The sequence below is a fragment of the Somniosus microcephalus genome, chromosome 2, assembly GCF_052327205.1.
Source record: "Somniosus microcephalus isolate GS21.2 chromosome 2, FLI_Smic_1.0, whole genome shotgun sequence".
Lineage (NCBI taxonomy): Eukaryota > Metazoa > Chordata > Chondrichthyes > Squaliformes > Somniosidae > Somniosus > Somniosus microcephalus.
In genome coordinates this window covers 84285354-84309468 of record NC_140988.1, presented here as the reverse complement: position 1 = coordinate 84309468, position 24115 = coordinate 84285354, and the positions used below count along the sequence as shown (strand labels likewise).

The 24115-nt window shown below is 46.9% G+C and overlaps 1 protein-coding gene across 4 annotated transcripts in view; it reads left to right on the top strand.

Annotated features, from left to right (window-relative positions):
* Positions 1–24115, top strand: part of fstl5 (follistatin-like 5) — a 1173542-nt gene that overhangs the window by 971624 nt on the left and 177803 nt on the right. The gene's annotated exons all lie outside the window — the stretch shown is intronic.

The window sequence follows — 24115 nt, the reverse complement described above, 5'->3', positions numbered from 1 at the left end:
TTTGCCTGGTAGGTGGAGGAGAGGCGTTGGTGAGTCAGGAGGTGAACCAGTCACTTCAGAATACCTAGTATCTGATCTGCTCCAGTAGCCATAGCATTTATGTGGCTGGTCCAGTTAAGTTTCTGGTCAATGGTGACCCCCAGGATTTTTAGGGTCGGGGGATTCAGTAAGCGGAATGTCGTTGAATCTCAAGGGGAAGTGGTTAGACTCTCTCTTGCTGGAGAAAAATGAATAAATAAATAACTTATCATCTTTTCTGCAAGCATTACATGAGATACCAGTCCCTCTCCCATGACGTTGCACACAGGGAATCAAGACTAAGTGTAGACTTCAGGTGAAGCAGGGTTATAAGTTGGGGTATAATTAGACCAGAGTGTGCAGACATAATTTTTGTCCCCATTTTAAAGTCATACGTTATTTTTATGTTTCCATTATAAATACACTGGGGATGATTCTTGACTTGCTTCCACCCCATTTATGCCTGTTCTTGAGGTCTCCCTCTGATTGTGCAGGAAAAGTGGGAGTGGGATAATTTGGGCTCTGTTGAAGGGTTCTGAAGATGTGTGAAGCTGAAAGGAAGAAGCATGTGTGTGCAAAAGGGGAAATAGATGTGAGGGCAGTAGCAGATATTAAATGTGTGACTACAAGCAGAAAGAGGTGTAGTAAACTGTCCTGTTAGTGATTGGAGGAGAGGCTTGTGAAGCGGCATGGTGTGGGTGGGGGGGAGTGGAGGGGAGTACTGTTAGTGCAGGGATTAAAGTCTGGTTTTTGAAAGGATGAATAGTGAGTAAGCGAAGAGGTGAGTCTTACTTTGGTGATCCTGGTAAGGTCATTAAATGTTTTGGTGCACAGCACCCAGGTCCAGGAATCTTTGCTGCTGGCATTGACCTGTCCAGCCATCTCTTTCTGCTGTTGATGGCTAACTTGCAGGGGTGTCCTTCACTCACCTTTCTGGCCTTCATTTGCTCCACGAGGACCTCCATGGCAGTATCTGGAAATTGGGGCGACCTATTCGGAGTCATCCTGCTGCTGTCTACTCACCACCATTGAAAACTCCACCTCCCCATTAAGAGCTGTAGGCTGCCTTTAGGAAGCTGCATACCCACTAGATTTCCTGCCGTCCCTAATGGCTAGCTGCCTAGAAGCAGTGCGACTAATACTGGCAGTTTACCTCGAATATTTAAATGTGGGTTGATTACAAGAATCGATCGGCACTCCCACTTGTGTCATCAGGCGGGTGGAGCTGATGTCTCACCCACTGCCCGCCCTATTTACAGCACAAACAAAAGTCGCCACTCCCCCACCTCCCACCATAACCATATTTGTAATGGAAAGTGCCTATGTAAACTTGTCACACTGTAATTACTTCCTCCTGCCAATGGGGCACTGCAGAACAGTACTCAACTTGGGGAAGGGTCTAATTATAGTCTTGACAGAAAGTGTGCACAGGCATAAGATTTTTAATAAGATATAGGTAAATGAATGTATTTCATCATACATGATGAGATAACTCAAGTGGGGGCATGCATGCATTGGACGATGGTGGGCTCATTGCCCTCAATTCTCTGTCTTTCAATGGTCAGAAAATTATGGATGGTGGGCCTGCAATTTTCTGATGAATGCCTATGTCTAAAGTACCTCTTCATGTGTGAGGACTTGGGAAAATCTACCCTAGCAGTTGACAGTGGGTAGATTTTGAGTGGGCAACTCAACTGCCCCACTGGTGCCCAAGGCCCACTTAATGTAATTACTCGGTGGGCCTGTAAACGGGTGAGCCGCCTGCCTGCCTGTGTCTGGTGGGAGGCTGCTTAAATATGCAAATCAGGGTCCAACGTCATTTGTAGGGCCACAATTGCAATTTTCAGGTAAACGATTGAGAGGAGCATATTATTGTATGCATTAAAATAATGTTTTTGGAGTACATTTTGTAGCACATTTAACAGGCTAGAAATGGTTTATGCCCATTTTTCAGGGCAAAAATAGTGCACAGAGGACATGCCAGAAGCTGGAAACCTGATGTTTGTCTGAAATCGGACCACAGGCCTCATTTTAATAATTGTGGTGAATTTCCGGTGCCTGTCGTGCCTCCAGAGGTTGCTTCCTGGTCACCACAGGACCAATTTGGGCTAGTTGCCTTACCGGCAGTGGCCCTCGGGTAGGTGTGGGAGGTGGGAGGAGAACGGGGGTGGGGGTGGGGCTGTATCACATGGGATGACAACGTACCTCAGGAGTGCTGAGGAGCTCCCAAAGGACCACTCCTGCTCCCCCTGGCTCCATATGAAGACAAAATGTAGAAAAGATGCCTGTTTGTTGGTGGCCACTGGTTAGGTCACAGTCAATGCTGGAAAGCTTGCGCATTGCAGGGTCACTGCCAAATTCTGGAAGTGGTCCTTAAGCAGGTGTTAGGCCCCTTATTAACATATGCAAGGGGTCTTATGCTTGTTTAATGTGGCCGCCCGGAATGCCTGAATATAGTCCGAGGCCAATATGATATCAGACATATTTCAGGCACCCTAGGGACACTGGACCTAGCTCCCCAAAATTAGACCTTTAAACCCCCTTTTTCTGCCTGTAAATTGGGGCAACAAAGACCAATTTCTCTCCCAGCAAATCATAAGTAATACTACATTCTCCTAAAACTACAAATTTTACTTTGCATTTGTCTTGGATCCTTTTATCAATGTATTAATGACTGTTATAATCATGATACATGTCTTCTTGACACATGCTATTTGAACTTTAGTGATATCTTTGTAAATCTTTGGGATCTCTGTTGCTGCTGTATCAAGTTATTTTTTGCATGGCAGTATCTGGTAGTATTCAAAAAATCCAGCATTCCAGTCAGCAGCTAGGAAACCTTTTGTGTGGGAATAATAAATCAACATTTTAAGTTTAATAATAATAAAAACTTGTTTCCAAAATTCCAAATTTGAAATTGTGGCCTAGAAATTCACTATGGCCCCGCCAGCTGGCTAGCGCCCAAAAGTTAGCGCTGGGCGCGGAGCCATTTGCGACCGTCAGATATTCACTTTTTGCGCCCCAAGTCGGAACCGGGTGCTATTCCAGGGTGTGTCCGCCCCCGCTTGGGGTGCTGAAACTGAATTTCAGCGCTCTAGGCGCCGCTGCGCCACCCGCTGCGGAGCGGCAGGCTGCGGTACTGCAGGCCTCCTCCTTCTCTTAAGGTGGAGGTGCCTGCAACGGGGAGATCGCCGCTGGATAGTGCCGGCAAATGAGCCCGGCACCACGGAGAAGTGCCGGCTTCGCGGAAAGCAGCCGGCAATGCCGCGGGGGGGGGGGGGGGTGGAGGAGGCCGGGGAAGGAGGTGCGGGCAGGCGGCCGCCGAAAAAGCGGCCGGCCGCACCTCCACCTTAAAGCGCCCCACTAAGGCTACAGTACGGCCCCGTTTTCTGGTCGTTGTTTGCGGCCGCTGCGGAAGAGGCGGCCGCAACTAAATATGGGGATCGGGCCGGTATCGGGGCGGAACCGGGGCACTGCGCACACCGATGATGTCATCGGTGCCGGCGCAGCGCTAACGGCTACCGCCGCCATTACCGCTGCGCTGAATATCAGCGCAAACTCCTGTATTGGCGCAGAAGCCCTCTTTAGGCGGTAACTGGGCGCAAAGCTGGCAGCGCCTTACTGAATTTCTAGGCCTGTATCTTTATAATTTAAAAGCTATCGTTTACCATGCATCTCCAATGTATACTGGAGTGTTGTGAGGACCTGTCATATATCTAAATGGAGTCATGTATTTGCTCTGAACCATTTTTAGTAGCATTACAATCAGGCTTCTACCCTCAGTTGTCAAGTGAATTTTTTTTTTCATTCATTCACTGATATGGGGGCTGCTGGCAAGGCCAGCATTTATTGGCCATCTGAAATTGCCATTGAGAAGGTGGTGGTGAGCTGCCTTCTTGAACCGCTGCAGTGTGTGTAATGAAGGTACTTCTACAGTGCTGTTAGGGAGGGAGCTCCAGGAGTTAGACTCAGCGATGATGAAGGATTATATGTGACTGGAGGGAAACTTGGAGGTGATGGTGTTCCCGTGCACCTGCTGCCCTTGTCCTTCTCGGTGATAGAGGTCAGTGTTTGGGAGCTGCTGTCAAAGAAGCCTTGGTAAGTTGCTGCAGTGCATCTTGTAGATGGTACACAGTGCAGCTACAGTGCACCGGTGGTGGAGGGAGTCAACGTTTAAGGTGGTAGAATGCATGACACTCAAGCGGACAGCTTTGTCCTGGATGGTGTCGAATTTCTTGAGTGTTGTTGGAGCTGCACTCATGCAGGCATCACACTCATGACTTGTGCCTTGTAAATGGTGGAAAAGCTTTGGGGAGTCAGGAGGTGAGTCACTCATGTAGAAAACCTTTGCTTTTGTAGCCACAGTATTTATGTGGCTGGTCCAGTTAAGTTTCTGGTCAATGGTGACCCCTCAGGATGATGATGGTGGGGGATGCGATGATTTCATAGGATATACGGCACAGAAACAGGCCATTTGGCCCAACCAGTCCATGCTGGCATTTATGCTCCACTCGAGCCTCCTCCCGTCTTTCCTCATCTAAATCTATCAGCATAACCCTCTATTCACTCTCCCTCATATGCTTGTCCAGCCTCCCCTTAAAACATCTATACTTTTCGCTTCAACCACACCCTGTGGTAGCGAGTTCCACATTCTCACCACTCTTTGGGTAAAGAAGTTTCTTCTGAATTCCCTATTGGATTTCTTGGTGACTATCTTATATTGATGGCCTCTAGTTATGCTCTTCCTCACAAGTGGAAACATTCCCTCTGTATCCACTCTATCAAAACCTTTCATAATTTTAAAGACCTCTATTAGGTCACCCCTCAGCCTTTTTTCAAGAGAAAAGAGACCCAGCCTGCTCTTCCTTTCCTGATATGTATACCCTCGCATTTCTGGTATCATCCTTGTAAATCTTCTCTGCACCCTCTCCAGTGCCTCTATATCCTTTTTAAAATATGATGACCAGAACTGCACGCAGTACTCTAAGTGTGGTCTAACCAAGGTTCGATACAGGTTTAGCATAACTTCCCGACTTTTCAATTCTACACCTCTAGAAATAAACCCTAGTGCTTGGTTTGCTTTTTTTATGGCCTTGCTAACCTGCGTCAGAACTTTTAGTGATTTGTGTATTTGTACTCCGAGATCTCTTTGTTCCTCTACCCCACCTAGACTCGCACCCTCCAAGTAATATTCCGCCTACCAAAATGTAACACCGCACATTTATCTGTGTTCAACTTCATTGGCCAATTATATGCCCATTCTGCAAGTTTATTAATGTCCTCCTGTAATTTGTTGCAGTCCTCCTCACTATTGACTATCCCCCCGCCCCCGAATTTGGTGTCATCCACAAATTTAGAAATTGTGTTTTTGATTCCAAAGTCTAAATCGTTAATATAAATTGTGAACAACAGTGGTTCCAGACTGATCCTTGTGGAACACCACTAACCTCCTTCTGCCACTGTAAATAGCTACCCTTTACTCCTACTCTCTGCTTTCTGTCCTGAAGCCAGCCAGCAATCCATTCTGCTACTTGTCCCCTGACTCCGCATTCTCTGACCTTGTTCATCAGTCTATTATGGGGTACCTTATCGAAGGCCTTTTAAAAATCTAGATAAATTAATTCGACTGCATTACCATTGTCTACTCTCTCTGTTACCTATTCAAAAAATTCAATGAAGTTGGCCAAGCAAGACTTTCCATTTTGAAATCCATGCTGACTATTCATTACTATATTTTTGGTTTCTAGATGTTCTTCTATTTTCTCCTTCAGTAGGGATTCCATTATTTTTCCTACCACAAATGTTAAGCTGACTGGTCTATAATTTCCTGGACATGTTCTATCCCCCTTCTTAAACATAGTTATTACGTTAGCTATCTGCCATTGAATATAACACCATTGAATATCATGGGGAGGTGGTTAGATTTATGGTCATTGCCTGCCACTTGTGTGATGCGAATGTTACTTGCCACTTATCAACCCAAGCCTGAATGTTGTCCAGGTCTTGCTGCAAACAGGCATGGACTGCTTCATTATCTGAGGAGCTGCGAATGGAACTGAACATTGTGCAATCATCAGCCAACATCCCCACTTCTGACCTAATGATGGAGGGGAGGTCATTGATGAAGCAGCTGAAGATTATTGGGCCTAGGACACTGCCCTGAGGGACTACAGCAATGATGATCTGGAGCTGAGGTGATTGGCCTCCAACAACCGTAGTCATCTCCCTTTGTGTTTGGTATGATTCCAGCCAGTGGAGATTTTTTCCACTGATTCCCATTGACTTCAATTTTACTAGGGCTTATTGATGCTTCACTTGAGCAAATGCTGCCATGATGTCAAGGGCAGTCACTCTTACCTCACTTCTGGAATTCAGCTTTTTTTCTTCATGTTTGGACCAAGGCTGTTATGAGGTCTGAAGCCCAGTGGTCCTGGTGGAACCCAAACTGAGCATTGTGAGCAGGTTAATGGTGAGTAAATGCCGCTTGATAGTACTGTCGACGACACCTTCCATCACTTTGCTGATGATTTGAGAGTAGGCTGCTGGGGCCGGTAATTGGACGGATTGGATTTGTCCTGCTTTTTGTGGACAGGGCGTACCTGGGCAGTTTTCCACATTGTCGCGTGTTGTAGCTGTACTGGAACAGTTTGGCTAGAGGCACGGCTAGTTTTTCAAATTCATTTTTATGGGATGTGGGCGTCACTGGCAAGGCCAGCATTTATTGCCCATCACTAATTGCCCTTGAGAAGGTTGTGGTGAGCTGCCTTCTTCAACTGCTGCAGTCCCTGTGGTGAAGGTACTCCCACAGTGCTGTTAGGGAGGGAGTTCCAGGATTTTGACCCAGCGATGATGAAGGATCTCGATATATTTCTAAGTCAGGATGGTGTGTGACTTGCAGGGGAACTTGGAGGTGGTGATGTTCCCATGCACCTGCTGCCCTTCTCCTTCTAGGTGGAAGCGGTTACGGGTTTGGGAGGTGCTGCCGAAGAAGCCTTGGCGAGTTGCTGCAGTGCATCTTGTACTCCTGGACGTCAAGTCTTCAGCCAGGATGTTGTTGGGGCCCATAGCCTTTGCTGTATCCAGTGCACTCAACCGATTCTTGATATCATGTATAGTGAATCAAATTGGCTGAAGGTTGGCTTCTGTGATTGTGGGGACTTCAGGAGTAGGCCGAGATCGATCTTCCACTCGGCACTTCTGGCTGAAGATGGCTGCAAACGCTCAGCCTTGTCTTTTGCACTCTTGTGCTGGGCTCCACCATCATTGAGGATGGGGATATTCATGGAGCCACCTCCTCCCGTTCGTTGTTTAATGGTCCACCACCATTCATGACTGGATGTGGCAGGACTGCAGAGCTTTGATCTGATCTGTTGATTGTGGGATCGCTTAGCTCTGTCTGTAGCATGCTGCTTCCTCTGTTTAGCATGTAGTCCTGTGTTGTAGTTTCACCAGGTTGGCAACTCATTTATAGGTATGCCTGGTGCTGCTCCTGGCATGCTCTTCTACACCCCTCATTGAACCAGGGTTGTTCCCCTGGCTTGAGGGTAATGGTAGAATGAGGGCTATGCCGGGTCATGAGGTTACAGATTGTGGCGGAATACAATTCTGCTGCAGCTGTTGGCCCACAGTGCCTCAAATTAAACCATTTCATGTCAGCTTGGCTCAGTGTCAGATGGTTATTGCTTTAAGCTCCATGCCAGGTCTTCAGTGCATAATCTAGGCTGACACTTTGGCCGCGATTTCACCTACCGAGGCGGGCTCAGTGCGGCCGAGGTAGATGGAGGGTTGTGACCCCGCTCCCAGCTCCATCTCGCTCTGTGAGAAGAATATTCCATTGATTGGCTTGTTAAGCCCACCCTGCGAGGTTCCTGGACAATTAAAGGGAAGTGGGTCTGATTGTAATGATCAGTAACATGTCATTCTAGAATGGTACACTAGGTGGAGCTGTATGTTTAGTAGTGAGGCTACCTACAAGGCAGTAGTCAAGATGGATGCCTGTACACTAGTCCACATGGCTGAATAAATGACTAGCTCAAGCTAGCTGTTCATAATGAAAACGTCTATTTATTTATGAACATAACGCTGATGACATCATTTCCTTAAAGGGACCATGTTCACATTCATCTTGACAGTTGTGCTGTCAGTGTTCTACAGCATTGAGGTGCTACAATCACTGCACAAAGGTGCACGGCTGCACCCAGGCTCGCCCATGTGTCACAGCACGCAGGGAGGTTCTCTTCCCTTCCAATGTGTGGAAGAGACCTCCCCAGGACACCAACGCAGCCTGGTTGCACATTGCACAGGAGGGCACAAGCAGGGATGTCATCAGGAGGACCAGGCTGCAGTGGCACAAACCTTTCAATGATCTCAGTAGATCACGAAACGTTACTGCAAAGCCACACTCAACCTCATCCTGCTGTGCCACTCTTCACATTCCCATCACTCTGCCTTCCCTATCCTACTCCTGCACATCCTTACTCACACTAACTTACCTTGCACCTCCACCCATCCCTCTTTTTCTATCTACATCATCACATCCCCATCTCACTAGCCACCCCACACACTCACCCTCATCCTTGTCCAATCATACCAACTAACAACACACAAGGGTAGGCACTTGGGTGTTTTGCCAATGTTCATGTGAAGTTTCTGGTGATGAGTTGCCAAACATTGAAATCTTTATTTTCCACACTTTGCCTTCTTGGACAGATTGGTGTGCACCTTTGGAAGTGGCTTAGTGAGTGGTGAGACATAATGTTACCCCCCACAATGGTGATGAGTGAAAGGAATGGCTTGGACATTGTAGTGATGCTTTATACTGCTGGTGTGGGGTGGTGCCAACCTGTCGCATCATGTGGCAGCCAGGGTGTACAGGGTCAAGTGAAGTAAATCGGGTCTTGGTGATGCCGTCCCTGGCCTTCCGGGCAGCAATGTGGTCGGGTGCTGATGCCCTGTGTCCTGTGCAGCATCAGGTGATTGCGGAGCATGTTGGTGTTGTTGGTGATGCTGGTTTGCATGGGGCTGCTGGTGTTGGGACTGATCGTGATGTGATTCTGAGGACCAAGGTGAGATTTTTTCAAGGGTACTGATGCTGCTAGAATAGATGGCAGCTGAAGTTGAGATGACAGAAACGATCTGTCAATGGTGAGAGAGGTTGCTCCCAGGAGATGACAGTGGATAGAGAGTTTACTCCAAACATTTCCAAACTGCATAAAGCTGAAAAGTGTATTCCAAATCCTGAAGGCTCCAGCTTCTCTGATTGGAAAGTGGACAGCTGTGAAATGGTAGTTTTTATACCACTTTTACAGCTGTCAACTATTTAGAGGAATGGAGAGTCATTGACAGCCCAACCTACTTACCTGACGTGATCCCCGAGCAACGGGAACCTTGTGAAAAAGCTGGTAAAATGCTAATACATAGTAAAATGGTGTTTAAGTACCTTTTAATAAGCTCTTAAGTATCTGAATTGGCTGACCCGCCGCTTGGTGTCGGGTCTGTAAAGCACAGACAGACCCGACACTTGGGAAACTGACATGGAGGTGGGTTGACAGCATGATCCCGACCCGCTATCAATCTTTTCAATTTTGGCAGTGGACCCAGCTCCGAACCCGCCCTCTGAGCGCCGGCAAAATTCTGGCCTTCAGTGCAGTACTGTGAGAATTGTTGGATGTGCTATCTTCCAAATTAGACATTAAAGTGGATGTAAATGATCCCCAGCACTACCTCAAGAAGAGCAAGGAGTTTTCCGAGTGCCCTGGCCTGCCCTCATCCCTCAACTAACACCACCAAAACAGATGAATTGCTCAGCTATTGCATTTGCTGTTTGTGGGATCTTGCTGTGTGCAAACTTGCTGTCTTTCAAAAAGTAAATTATTGGCTATGTTAAATTCAATGGAATGAAAATCAGGCCAGCAATCCACTCTTCCAGATTATCACCCAGGTGATGAAAAGAAGATTTACCCCCTGGTTTCTGCATCATCCACACCTCCAATTTCTTTGATCTAGTACTGATTAGAGTTGCTTTAGTTTGTGTACTAGGCTTGTGTTAAGAACAGGGTTGAAGAAAATCACCTGACCAGAAAGCGCTTGATTTTTAAAAAAATAGACAGTTCTCGAAATGAAAGAAAAACTAAATGCTGGAAAAATTGAGCAGGTCAGACAGCATCTGTGGAAAGAGTGTTGCTCAGTGTTTGCAGCATTTTCTGTTTTTATTTCAGATTCCTAGTGTTGCAGTATTTTGCTTTTGTTTTCATTCTCTCAGTGATTTGGGATGAGGGTAAGCTCTTATTTGTAAGCAGAGGTTAAACTTCTTCCAAAAATGAATTCGAATTGTAATTTACAATTTGCTATTGGGACAGGAATAAAATCAGCCACGATTCAAAATTTGGATACTATCCACCAATCATTGCTGAAGAGTCCACGGAGGGTCATGTTCACTATTGGCGAGGTTGGGACACTACCAATCTTGGATTGGCCACACTATACACTTGGCCTGATTTTTCTTTCCGCTGACTTCAATCGGGCTGAGTGTATAACAGGTGGCCGATCCATTTCTCCGCCCCTGCCGGAAGTAACATTATCCCCCGTGTGTGGACATTCGATGCCCAACATTATTCTTTTCACTGACAAAAGCAGAATAGCTTGCTTTCCAATATCAACAGTCAGTAATGAAATTGAGGGGTCACACAGGTTTTAAATGTGTAGCTTGTACGAATGCAATTTATTGTTGGTAATGAAAAAGTAGCAGCCAATCACAATACACATGCAGTAATGGTCTTTTAGCACCCTCAGGCAGCTGAGGCAGTTAACCGCCATAAATGCTGGAAGGATTAATAATCCAGATGCAGAGCGTACAATTGTTAGAAAAAATTTCCAGCTGAGTAAAGGACAATTTATTGACAAGGCCCTGGAAGTGCCACTACACATAATAATTTAACAGCCCAAGTACATTTTCAGCAGGATGAGAATATATGCAAGATAAAATGTAAATTTACTATAAAGCAGCAGCTCAAGACATATCAGCATGTAAAGAAAAGCTATAGTTGTAAAAGATATATGCAAAAACATACTGTATTGGCGAGGGAAAATTTTGGTAGGGATTTAACAAGTAAGGTATTTGATGTAAGAATAGCAAGGATATGTTACTACATTATACATAGGATGGGGAGAGAGAGAACATACTGCTGCAAATCATGTGCTTTGTATGCCCTTTATACTCCTTGGCTACCCTCTCCTCCTCCTTTCCACTGCAGTTTTACATACCAATGTTGGCTATACCGAAGGGAGGCAACATTTCTGACATTCTAATTTCTCTCAGTGCTGTGGGGATACTTCAAAATCTATCCCTTTGTTAAGATCAATCTGACTTGGAGTAAAATATTCACTGTACAGCTGCACAATCCGGCAGGAGTACATCATCTAACAAGGCCTTAACTAATTAAATTGGCCTTTTTGCTAACCTTTTTTTTACATTCTTTTTTGAGAGTATGAATGGTCCGAGCCCATTCCCCATTGATACTTACTCCCAGGATTTCACCACAGTTTAATCATAGCTCATGTTTTGCTGCAGCTTGTGCTAAGGTTAGCTAACACAAGAATTTTCTGTTTTAAGTGAGGACTGGAATGGGCTCAATGATAAAGCCTTTCCATGATTCGCTAGTGGGGGCACTTCTACCCCTAGCATGCCAACATTCCATGTGTAGGCTTCTGCACAAAGAATGGACATTTAGAAGAGATCCTAGCCTGTGTTTTCACCTTCAGGAAAGGAAGCATAAGGGGTAAAACTGGGGATAAAATCAGGAAGAACATACTTCCACTTAGTAAGCTAGCATTTCACCTTCCATTTCTAAATTGAAATTTCTCTAATACCCCTGTAGTAAGGCATTATTATTTGCATTGAATCAGGGCCGCAGAAAGTGTGTAAACATTTTGTATAACACAGCAGTGAAAAAGTCATTATTAGAATGTGATTTGGGTGGGATTCTTGGTGGACATGTAGAGGTGATTTTTGATTTGGATGTATATCGGACAGGCGGTGGGCAGGGTCTCTACTGCGACCATTTGATGCAGTCAGCAGGAGGCCCAATCAATTTTAGTGGTCGGGCCTCATTAACATTAAAACATTCAGCTGCCAGGTCTACTCACACTCTTATATAGAGGTTCTTTTATTATAAACTTGCATAGTGGGAGGGCGAGAAATCTGGTGGGGCATTTGATTTTGATGGGCCTGCAACACCGTCTTAAAGAGGAGGGGCGGAAGTATGGGGTGTGAAAGGGAACAATGATTTTTAGTGACAGATAAGTTTTGCAGCGCCTACAGCACCAAGGGTGTTAAATATTGGAAAGCTTTAAGGCTCAAAACAGACAAGCGGCTGCAGTAAAAATGATTACAAGACCAGCTTCCAGCTTTCTCTTACTGCAGCTAAGAATCCCTTTAAATACCATTGGAAATGGCCACTTCCCAACTTGTACCGCCCATGGTTTGTGGGCGACTTCAGGAACTAGCAATAGCAACGCGGATAGTGACAAAACTTATTTTGAGCTCTTAACTGCATCACTTGATCCAGATTTGCATATATTAACAAGGCCCAATGTTCCCCCTAATTTTAAATTTGGGTCCGTGGTCCCTTTAACGGCTGCGCAGCTCATTCAAAGTTTCACATTGTAAAAGCTGGTCCTAGGCTGCGTGGGACCGGCAGACAGCTGTGTGGCCATGCAGCTTAGAGGAACGTTAACAAGGCCCTCACCTGCTTCCGGCAGGAGCTCTGGCCATCTACATTGAGGTCCACCCAAATAGCAGAATGGGTGGACAGCCAACAGTCAGTTGGTGGGTCAACTCGCCACATGATTTTGGTTGCGCTAATACCCCATTTTTAGGAGTAAACCGAGCAGGAGAGAGATGAAAATCGACCCCTAGTAATCAACATCAACCCTGGATTCAGGAAAGGTCCCAGCAGATTGGAAAACCGCTAATGTAACGCCCTTATTTAAAAAGGGAAGTAGACAAAAGACTGGAAACTATAGACCAGTTAGCCTAACATCTGTGGTTGGTAAAATGTTGGAGTCCATCATTAAGGAAGCAGTAACAGGGCATTTGGATAAGCATAATTTAATCGGACAGAGCCAACATGGTTTTATGAAGGGGAAGTCATGTTTGACAAATTTGCTCGAATTCTTTGAGGACGTAACAAACAGGGTGGATAAAGGGGAACCAGTGGATGTGGTGTATTTGGACTTCCAAAAGGCATTTGACAAGGTGCCACACAAAAGATTACTGCACAAGATAAAAAATCACGTGATTGGGGGTAATATACTGGCATGGGTGGAAGATTGGCTATCTAACAGAAAACAGAGAGTTGGGATAAATGGTTCATTCTCGGGTTGGCAATCAGTGACTAGTGGTGTTCCGCAGGGGTCAGTGCTGGGACCCCAACTCTTTACAATCTATATTAACGATTTGGAGGAAGGGACCGAGTGCAACGTATCCAAGTTTGCCGACGATACAAAGATGGGAGGGAAAGCAGTAAGTGAGGAGGACATAAAAAACCTGCAAAAGGACATAGACAGGCTAAGTGAGTGGGCAGAAATTTGGCAGATGGAATATAATGTTGGAAAGTGTGAGGTTATGCACTTTGGCAGAAAAAATCAAAGAGCAAGTTATTATCTAAATGGAAAGAAACTGCAAAGTGCTACAGTACAAAGGGATCTGGGGGTCCTGGTGCATGAAACGCAGAAGGTTAGTATGCAGGTACAGCAGGTGATCAGGAAGGCCAATGGAATCTTGGCTTTTATTGCAAGGGGGCTGGAGTATAAAAGCAGGGAAGTCTTGCTGCAGTTATACAGGGTACTGGTGAGGCCACACCTGGAATATTGCGTACAGTTTTGGTTTCCATATTTAAGAAAAGATATACTTGCTCTCGAGGCAGTTCAGAGAAGGTTCACTCAGTTGATTCCGGAGATGAGGGGGTTGACTTATGAGGAAAGGTTGAGTAGGTTGGGCCTCTACTCATTGGAATTCAGAAGAATGAGAGGCGATCTTATCGAAACATATAAGATTGTGAGGGGGCTTGATCGGGTGGATTCGGTGAGGATGTTTCCACTGATGGGTGAGACTAGAACTAGGGGGCATAATCTTAGAATAAGGGGCTGCCCTTTCAAAACTAAGATGAGGAGAAACTTCTTCACTCAGAGGGTAGTAAATCTATGGAATTTGCTACCTCAGAGAGCTGTGGAAGCTGCGACATTAAATAAATTTAAAACGGAGATAGACAGTTTCCTAGCTGATAAGGGAATTCGGGGTTACGGGGAGTGGGCAGGGAAGTGGACGTGAGTCTAGGTTCGGATCAGCCATGGTCCTGTTGGGTGGCGGAGCAGGCCCGAGGGGCCGTATGGCCTACTCCTGCTCCTACTTCTTATGTTCTTATGTTCTAACATTAGGACATGACGTGATATCAGAATTGATTTAATGGAACCTGTGTATGTCTGAAGTCCCTTAAGACAATGCAGAAGTATTTTTTTTTGGATGCAGGGAAGAGTATGAGTTATTTGCAAGCTGTAATTCAGATATGGCAGATGTAAATTTACAGCATTACTGCTAAATTCATTCAAAACCCATTGATGTGTCCAAATGAGTTACAACAAACATCTACAACTAACTTTCAATCTTTTTGCTGACAGTCGGCCAGAGGATCATGTGACACCATTAAGCTAGTTTAATTAACTGCTCTTTAGTTAGCTAGACATGGTAGGCAAATAAACCTATTGTCAGAGGCCAGAATATTAGTTTAACTCCAAACCTAAACACACAGCCAGTTTAATCCATTCACTCTGAACTATTTTTAACTGGTTGATCTATCCTTTCACTATAGTAATTATAACTGCCAATGTAATTAGTATTTAATTTAATTTGTTATTTAATTTACCAGCTTGGACCTTTTCCGACATTAAAGGTGTTACGTAAAAGCAAGTTGCTGCTGTTTACAAGATTTTCATCTGTACTTGTTTGAGTACTAAGGATAGCAATATGACCAGGAAATTACTTCAAAACTTGTAAACTAAAAAAAACCTGGCATAGTATTTTATTATTTAGCCCCGTAATTGTTCAGCAACAAAAATTGACTGCAAGTAAGATTTTCTTTACATTACAATTGTCTCTTTATTTACAGTGAGGTTCAGATAATGGGCCGTATTTTCCGACCCCCACAGGTGCATACGAGGTGTGTACGCACCCATAGGGGCCGCGCAATTTCCGGGTTTAGTCATGCGAAACACATGCGCTAAAACCCAGCACTTGCAATCTGTCAAGAATCCTCTTGACCCGCATTCCTGGGAGATGGGCCTCTGCGGGTGGAGAGTTGCGTTTTTTGCACAACATCCTGTCAAATTCCTACGCCTGGTAAAAGCAGGCGTAAGGTCTGCTTTTACCAGCATAAGAGTTTAAAAAAATAGAAAATTAAAATGTTACCACTCATTTATAAATTAAAAATACTCTTCAATAAGGTAAGTTTTATTTTTAGCCCCGTAAAAACATAATTTTTTTAAAATTAAATTTTTGTTTAAAATATTTAATTAAATGGCAAGTTAATTAATTTTAAATATGTAATTAAAATAATATATATTTCATGTGTTGGTATATTTTTTGAGGGATCCCCATTCATACTTATTGGAGCTCCGTATGTACACAACTCCAATAAGTAAGAATGGGGATTCCCTTCTTTTATTGGTTGGGCCAGCCCACATGATCCCAGGGGCACCTACGAACCACCTGCGTCCCTGGGATACGTTGACCTCTGCCTGCACAGACCCGGAGAGGCCCAGGATCGCAAGCCACCGTGTCTCCCGGGCCACCAGATACATTTGTAGAATATTTGCAGGTCGGAGGCATCCGCCCGCAGGAAGCCTCCGATCGCAAATGTTGGCCCAATACTTTTCAAACTTTTGATTATTTGGCAGAAATGGTAACCAAAATAACCAGTCGAAACTGCAAAATATTTTATCTGCAATATTTTGGGACAATTGATTAAAGCAAATCCCATTATATCTAATTACTCTGCACATAACTGCCAGTCTGGGCCTGCGACAGGTGGTGAGTGAACCAACAAGAGGGAAAAACCTACTTGACCTCGTCCTCTGTTCATGACAGCATTGGCAGCAGTGACCACCGCACAGTCATTGTGGAGATGAAGTCCCGTCTTCACACTGAGAACACCCTCCATCGTGTTGTGTGGCACTACAACTGTGCCAAATGGGATAGATTCGCACAGAAATAACAACAGAAAATGCTGGAAAAACTCAGCAGGCCAGGCAACATCCGTGGAGAGAAATTAGAGTCGACGTTTCGGGTCTAACCCTTTTTCACAACTGGAAAGGAAATGAAATAGATCGAAAGGCAGGGCTGCGAGAGGACAAAAGAAGTGAAGAGACATTAAGAGGAACACCTCCGTTCAGGCCATAAGGGTGACCCCGAGCTTCCGGTCACCTGCCACGCTTCTAGCCAAGCTGTTCCAGTACAGCTACAACACTGGCATCTATCCGACAATGTGGAAAACTGCCTAGGTATGTCCTGTCCACAAAAAGCAGGACAAATCCAAACAGGCCAATTACCGCCCCATCAGTCTACTCTCAATCATCAGCAAAGTGAAGTCATCGACAGTGCTATCAAGCGGCACTTACTCACCAATAACCTGCTCACTGATGCCAGTTTGGGTTCCGCCAAGACCACTCGACTCCTGACCTCATTACAGCCTTGGTCCAAACATGGACAAAGGAGCTGAATTCCAGAGGTGAGGTGAGAGTGACTGCCCTTGACATCAAGGCAGCATTTGACCGAGTTTGGCATCAAGGAGCCCGAGTAAACCTGAAATCAATAGGAATCAGGGGGAAAACACTCCACTGGTTGGAGTCATACCTTGCACAAAGGAAGATGGTTGTGGTGGTTGAAGGTCAATCATCACAGCCCCAGGACATCACTGCAGGAGTTTGTCAGGGCAGTGTCCTAGGCCCAACCATCTTCAGCTGCAGTAAGGAGTGTGATGGAATACTCTCCAGTTGCCTGGATGAGTGCAGCTCCAACAACACTCAAGAAGCTTGACACCATCCAGGACAAAGCAGCCTGCTTGATTGGCACCCCATCCACCACCTTAAACATTCACTCCCTTGTAGGGGGTGGCATGTGTGCAGTCAGCTCGCCTCTGACTGGGTTCCCGAGCAGTTCGAATCACTCCCACACCCCTGGGTTCTAGACACCGGACTTAGGTACAGGCGGCGATACAGAATTGGAGTAGACAACTGGTTTGGTGCAAGAAAACTGTATTTTTATTAAAAGGCACAATAAGATTACAACACTGAAAAAATTACTGGAATAGCTACAGGCATAGAAGAGTACACTTAATTAGGGATGGGGAACACATGGCACATCGAGGGAAAAATCACAGTATTACTTCCCTTAACCTTGTCCTACCCCCAATATCTAACTAATTGTGCTGTGAGGGGCCAGGGATTTTGCTCACCAAAAAGGGTTTCTGGACAGGTCAGATCCTGTCAATTAAGCCGGTTGCGGTTTTGGGGTTCGCTCTTGGTGTCCTTTGGGGCCTGCCGTCATCACGTGGTCCCAGGGCGCAGCGGTGGAGTCGTCTGAGTAAAGTACCCTCTTTTCCTCCGTTAGAGATAGGGAGTAAAGTCTTTGTTGGGTACTTTACCTTGCAGAATGGAAACTTTGGGTTTTGTTCTTCTGGTGGTGGCCTGGTCGTCGAAGTTTTTGTTGCGGTTTGGGTTTGGTTGGCGGTCTTCAGTGTTGGCTTGGTCGCGGTGGCCTAGATCATTACCTGTACAGTGGTAATGACCCGAAGGTATGGTTTACCCGGCCCTTTGTTACCGTGGTGCTCATGGTCGTCTGCTTCTTCTTCTACCCCTGCTTCATTCGTCAGCTTCGTTCGTTCCGAGTATACCTGGACCAGGGTGTGTGCCTGCTCGTCCCCAACGCTTCTCCACGCTGCCCTCTCTGCTTATCGGCCTTGCCCTTCGTCTCGTCTCGCCTGCCCGCTTGCTGCCCCGTGTGTCCTGTGTGACCTGTGTGTCCTGGTTACCGGTGGGCCTACAATTATACTATTTCGGAGGTTCATTATCTGCGCGCCAAATCAGGGTTAGTTCTTTGTCCGATTTTTGGCGGGCTCGTTAAAGTGATTATAGTTATTTCACTTTAACTGCTTTTTGGGTGGTTGCCCCTTTGCTAAATGCTCTTTAATGTCCTGGTGTTTGTTATTCATAAAGTGAATCTGCATCTTCCTGGCTTGGTAGCCAGTTTAAACTGTAAGCGATTATTTATGCAAAGGTTTGATGGGTTCAAGATTAAGTCTTTCCTGAGTTGATTGGTTTCAAAAAGAAGAATGCGTATTCTGCATTATCTGTTGTCTGGCTTCAACTCTCACAGGCCCCGGCATGTCATTTGACCTGCCGTTTTTGCAGGGACCTGCTCTTGCAGGCTTCTGCCACGAGGTCCAGAAGCCATTTTGTTTAGGGTTCACTTGTAACTTCGTCCTTCAGGGTCCCTTTATTAATAACTCTGGGGAATGTGGGAATTTTGAGGATCCTACACTCCCCCCTGTTGATACTGAACTCGCTTTAAGTATCATACCTACGAAGGTGAGCAAAATTCCGACCCTCCACAGCCAATCTTCCCCATAATTACCTATCTAAAATCCCATGACACACGCATTTCCCATTCTTCGAAAATGTACATAGCATACATAGGCAAAATACAATTATTTACACACATCCAAGCATGGAGGGGGTCCAAAACCCCTGCACCACTTGGTACATACACATCTTTATTAAAAATAACACGTCAAAATCTTTATTAAAAAAAAATAACAGAAACACAAAAAAAATGACAATCTTTATTCAAAAATACAAAATAAAAGGTTCAAACAGGTGTACCTCCCTCCACCTTAATATAATGCTCTTTCCAGGCCCTTTGGTTGCGGAATTCTAGTATTTGGCCTTTTCCCTTGCACTGAGTGCACAACAGATACAATACTATTCCCAGCTGGCAAACCACGAGGATGTGGGAAGCCATTCTAACCCATGAAGGGACCTCTATATTTTCAAAAATGTCCCACCAGGGTGGAACTACAATGTCCAATATCTTGGCCCCTATCTCTACTGTCTTCTGCTCTAACGTGTAGAAATGTTTCTGTGAGATGATTACTGCTTTTAATATCTTGGTCAGATGTTCTAGTAGAGGGGAGATTTCGTAGCCAAAATGTGCTACATATCTTTGCAGGTTGGTGAAATTCTCTTTTACAGTGAGGTGAACAGTAGAGGGTTCAGGAATGGGGACAATTCATTCCTGGGCCACTTGAACTTCTGTCTCGGGTTTAAAGCAGAAACTGCTGTCACTTACCGGACACCAGCTATGCTGTCCATGCTGGTAGTGGGGTGCACCTGTGGTGACACAATGGAGTAGATTTTGCCGAACCTGTCGGGAAGAAGGCGGGACTTCCCCTTTCGGGTTTTTGACCCGCCTACTTCGACGTCCAGCTAATCCGCGCGATTTTCCCTTGATTGACCTTGTTGAGCCCGCCTAGCGGGCTCAGCAGGCCAATTAAGGGCCACCCGGCAACAGGTGACGTCACAGACTGAAATTTCATCTGTCAGGAGTTCTTGACAGATGAAATATCAGTGTTTTACAGCTGTTTGAAGCTGTCAAACACTGACACTCTGAGTTATAAGCTGAGTCATTCTGCACAGACTCAGTTAGAAATGTCACCGGCACTCAAAGCTGAAGGCTGTCACTTTTGACAGATCGCAGCTGTTCAGCTTTCAGTTCTGGCTGAGTGATGCGCTCCCAACGGCTACAGGAAGAAAAGCTGTTAAGGTAAGTACAGGTAAGTAAAAGTTCTTTACACACTTTAGACACACCAAGCACACTTACCTTTGCACTCATGCACCCATCACTCACCTGAGTGCCGACATTGCGACCCCTCCAACTCCTTCAACCCGACGGCCCGCCTCGCTAACCTGGCGTGGTTTGGAGTCGTCGGGAAACCCACACGAAACCCCTCAAAATAGGGATTACGCTAAAAACTGCCTGTTAACTACCTGTTAACAGGCAGTTAATTGGCACTAATCCCTCCCTGCCTGGTTTCGGCGGGTCCCAGTGTGGGGCGGGTACCTGCCGCCCCTGAAACTTACGTGGGGTGGGGTTTTGGGCGGGATGGTGTCAGGACCCCCAAATTCGGGATTTCCCCCCCCCCCACACGCCTGAAACCCTGCCTGATGGCTCCCTGATAATCTAGCCCAATATGTCCCACCTCCTATATATGCTACTTGTGGGGGAACATGGTCTTGTGCCATTACCTCCATGGTACAGTTTATAGGTTTTGCGCCAGTAGCTTTAAATCCGCACTGTGGTTTAGATTAGGTGTTCAAGTGCTGGGGACACAGTATTATGTGTGCTCCTCACCTCCGGCACCCCGAGAGGTCAGTACCTGTCATAGCGTGCTCCCACTTTATGACATAAGGTGGGACCGAGGTAAAACGGATGTGTGCACCCCCTTGAATGACTCCAATGTTCTCTACCCTGTATACTGGTGCGGGTCGGGCTGTCCCACCCATGACCGGCATCCTCATTACTATCCCCATGATAGTGTGATTGGAGCGCCCACAATCTACTGGGACAGGGTAGACCTCAGAAGCTAGCCGGAGTTGGCACGGGCTCAATGCATTCTCAAATGGATGGAGGGCTGCGAGGTGCTTGTTGCTGATCCAGGAGGGGACTAAACCCTGTTTTAAATTCTCCAGGTTACTGCGGCCCTCGCCTAGCAACCATGCCCCGTACAGTATGCACACCTCATTCTGTACAGCCTGATCTGAAGCATTTCTGTCCTCTCTTATGAGGGCATTTACAGTCTTTGCGTGCTTCTCCAGCTCAGCAATGATCTCTTTTAAGTGGACCGTCATAGCTTGGTCCTCGTGTAACTCTGAGCCTACTACTGTATTTTCATCCATTAAGATTTTCCATAACTGTTTTCAAACCGTTTATCTGTGTCTGCAATTCTATGTCATCCAGGCTGTTTATAACAGAGGATCCTGTGTTAAACGCTGTGAAAACATCATTCCAGGTTCCCCCTCTTTGTCTTCCCGCACTACCAAAAAACTCATGGTGTGTGGTGTACAGTTCGGTTTTGTCTACATTGGCAAAATCGAACTCGTAGAATTTCCTAAACATCTCTTTTAACTGGGCCTGGTATAGCTGTTCTGTCTCTTTGGGGCACCACTCAGGTAAGTGTTCCTCGGTGAGGTTCAGGGTCACGGAAGTTACCGCGTAGTGTACCCCCTGGTACAGTACCTGTTCCGTCTGCACCAGTACCAGCCCATTCCCTGGTCCCTTAGTGGTGTCAGGGCACCCCTCTCTGTGTGTCCTTGCTGCCTCAGTCATGGGCAGGGGCTTTCGGGCGCGTGCCACGAGTTCAGTGGCTTTGACTGGGGCTGGGTAACGTGGGACTTTGCAAGTGTATAGGTGGGAATCCCATTCCACCCCCTCCCCCTTATCCTGCCATGATGCGGAGAAGATGATGGATATGCCTGTGGGGCAGGCCCTTTGCGACCCCCACATGCAGACATAAATTCCCTGTTCCGACTCCCACCACTTATCCCAGCACACTCTCGTCCCCCCTCAGGTCCCTGTGACCGTCCGGTAGGTGTCGTTCCCCAGTCGTACCCAGTCAGCTGTACGGTCCCCCATGTCTCCGCTCAGCTTTCTGAGCCACCACCACCTTCCCAGGGGAATCTGTCCTCTGCAAGTCAGGCACACGCATTTCCCCTCAGTGACCCCGACCCGTGAGGCCACAACCTGTACGCTGGGGCAGGGGAGGGAGGCCTCCCCGTAGGTGAACCCGGTCTGGCTGGAGTACCGGGAGGAGTTGGATCCCAACCACCCGGGCCATCTTCCCTCATGGGAATAGATGGCGGGCTCCTCCATGCCTTGTTCGCTGCTCCCAGCAGTCACAACTGGTGCTCTCTCTCCTGAGCACCCATAGATGTGGGAGTCCTCCACGTCACCTCGCTTCCCCATGCTCATTCCTATCAGGGTGAGTAGGAGTACGCCCCCCTTCATTTCGAAATCCCTTCTGTAAAGAGACACAAGAGCATATAGTCAGGTCCCGAGAAGATTCTCTGGCTTGGGTAAAACATAGTCGATTCTTGCGACCTCGACTCGATGCAAACACTCTTAAAACAATAACATTTAAACTACCAATCACCTTATTTAAATTAAACTAAAACACCCAAACTTAAATTAAACTAAAACACCCAAACTTAAATAACAGAAGCTATGTAGATCCGCTGCCCATCTCCGGGCGGCCAGGCTAATCCCTGTTTGGGCAGCAGCAAACTATTCCCTTCGGTGTGGCTGCTCTGCCCTGTACTTTTGGTCCCTCGCAGCCTGTGGCTGCTAGCTGGGAACCTCTGTCCTCAGACCGATCCCTGACTTTAGAGGCTGCCCGTTTAAACTGGGGAGCCGATGACCACGGTTTCCTTGGCCGTGGCGTTCGTGGGGACCTTCGAGGGACTTTGGCTGGTGGGGTTTTTCTGGCTGGTGGTTCTTTAACACGAGCCACTGCCCCCTCCGGTGCGGTCTGTGGGCTCTCCACTGCCGCTGGCTGGGGATTTTCATCCTCAGCCTTTACCTCTCCCAAACCTGTGCTAGGGGCAGGTAACTCTTTGCAGCCTGGTGCTGCAGGCTGAGGTTCCTCACCCTCAGGTCCCACCTCGTCCAGATCTGGGTCAGGGGCAGGGTCTTCGCCCTCACATCCCACCTCATCTAAATCCCAGAGGAGTGGGGGAGTTTCCCAAATGGTGGTTGGGATTGCCCCTCCCTTGGAACAAGCCACTGCACCTGCCTGTGCAGTCTGTGAGTTTTCCCCTGCTGCAGGCTGAGGATTTCTATCCTCAGACCTTGCCCCAACTGGCTGTTCTCTTTTCTCGGGCTTAAACAATTTACATTGATGAATGTAACTAGCAGCCTGCCAGTAACCCTGTTTTAAAGTTTCGTCCTCTGCCCCGAACGGGCCTCCTATGGACTCCCCATTCTTTCTCTTTACCGGGACGGCCTTAAAGAGGGGATCTTGGGCTTGGACCTGCTTTAAGTCCGGGGCCAAAGCTACCGACTGTGTGCCTCCCTTGTCCCGGATTGCGGCTACTGGGCCTGCTCTACAGGGATCCCAGAACTCCCCTTCCCTGGCCCCCTGCTTGGCCACCTCATCGGTCTTTCGGTTACCCTCCCACGTGGTATGGAGGGATCCTGAATCTATGGCCAAATGTTTGGACCTTTCCCCAGCCTGCTCGTTCCCTGTGAATCCCATTAGGCTAAATGGGACCCTGTTAGACCTGGGTGAATTGGTCGGGTCTTCCGAATGGACCACCGTGCTGGAAGCTCCAGTGTCCACCAAATATCTCCCCTGCACCGTCTCCACCCCCATCTTATCATAGGGCCTGCTCCCCTCAGCGTTTTCAATGGGACACAGGTTGACAAGCTGCGCTGGTTCTAGTCAGGGCTGTGGGTTGGATGGGGCTGATGGGGTCAGCGCACCTGTAGTGGCGGCTACCCTCCCAGGGCCAGTCAATAGGGTCCTCATCGCGTCCAAAAATGACTCAACTGTGGCGGGAGGGATCCCTAACTCTGTCTTTTGGGCTGGGGCTGAGGAATTCTTTCCCTTGTTATCCTTCCAAGGGTTTTTGCATTCCTTCCTCCAGTGTCCATCCTTCCCACACCCGTAACAATTAAGCTTCGTGCTGGAAGGGTTATTCCCTTCCTGATGCCACTCCTTCCTACCCTGTCTGGGTTTTACTTCATGCACCTTCCCCTTAGGTGGGTGTGCATCGGTTCCCCTACCATTCCTGTAGGCTAGGGTCAACTGTCTGATCACCGTGAGTTTGGTAGTCAGGGGATTCTTAGGGTCAAACCAGACTTCCACCTTGGCCCTGACCTGTGGCAAGCTGTTTGCCACCAGGCAACCGAGCCAGTGGGCCAGCTGATCCCGGTCCAGGAACGCTTGGTTAAGTGCCCCTGAGCAGCCACTCCTATACACCGGCCACAACT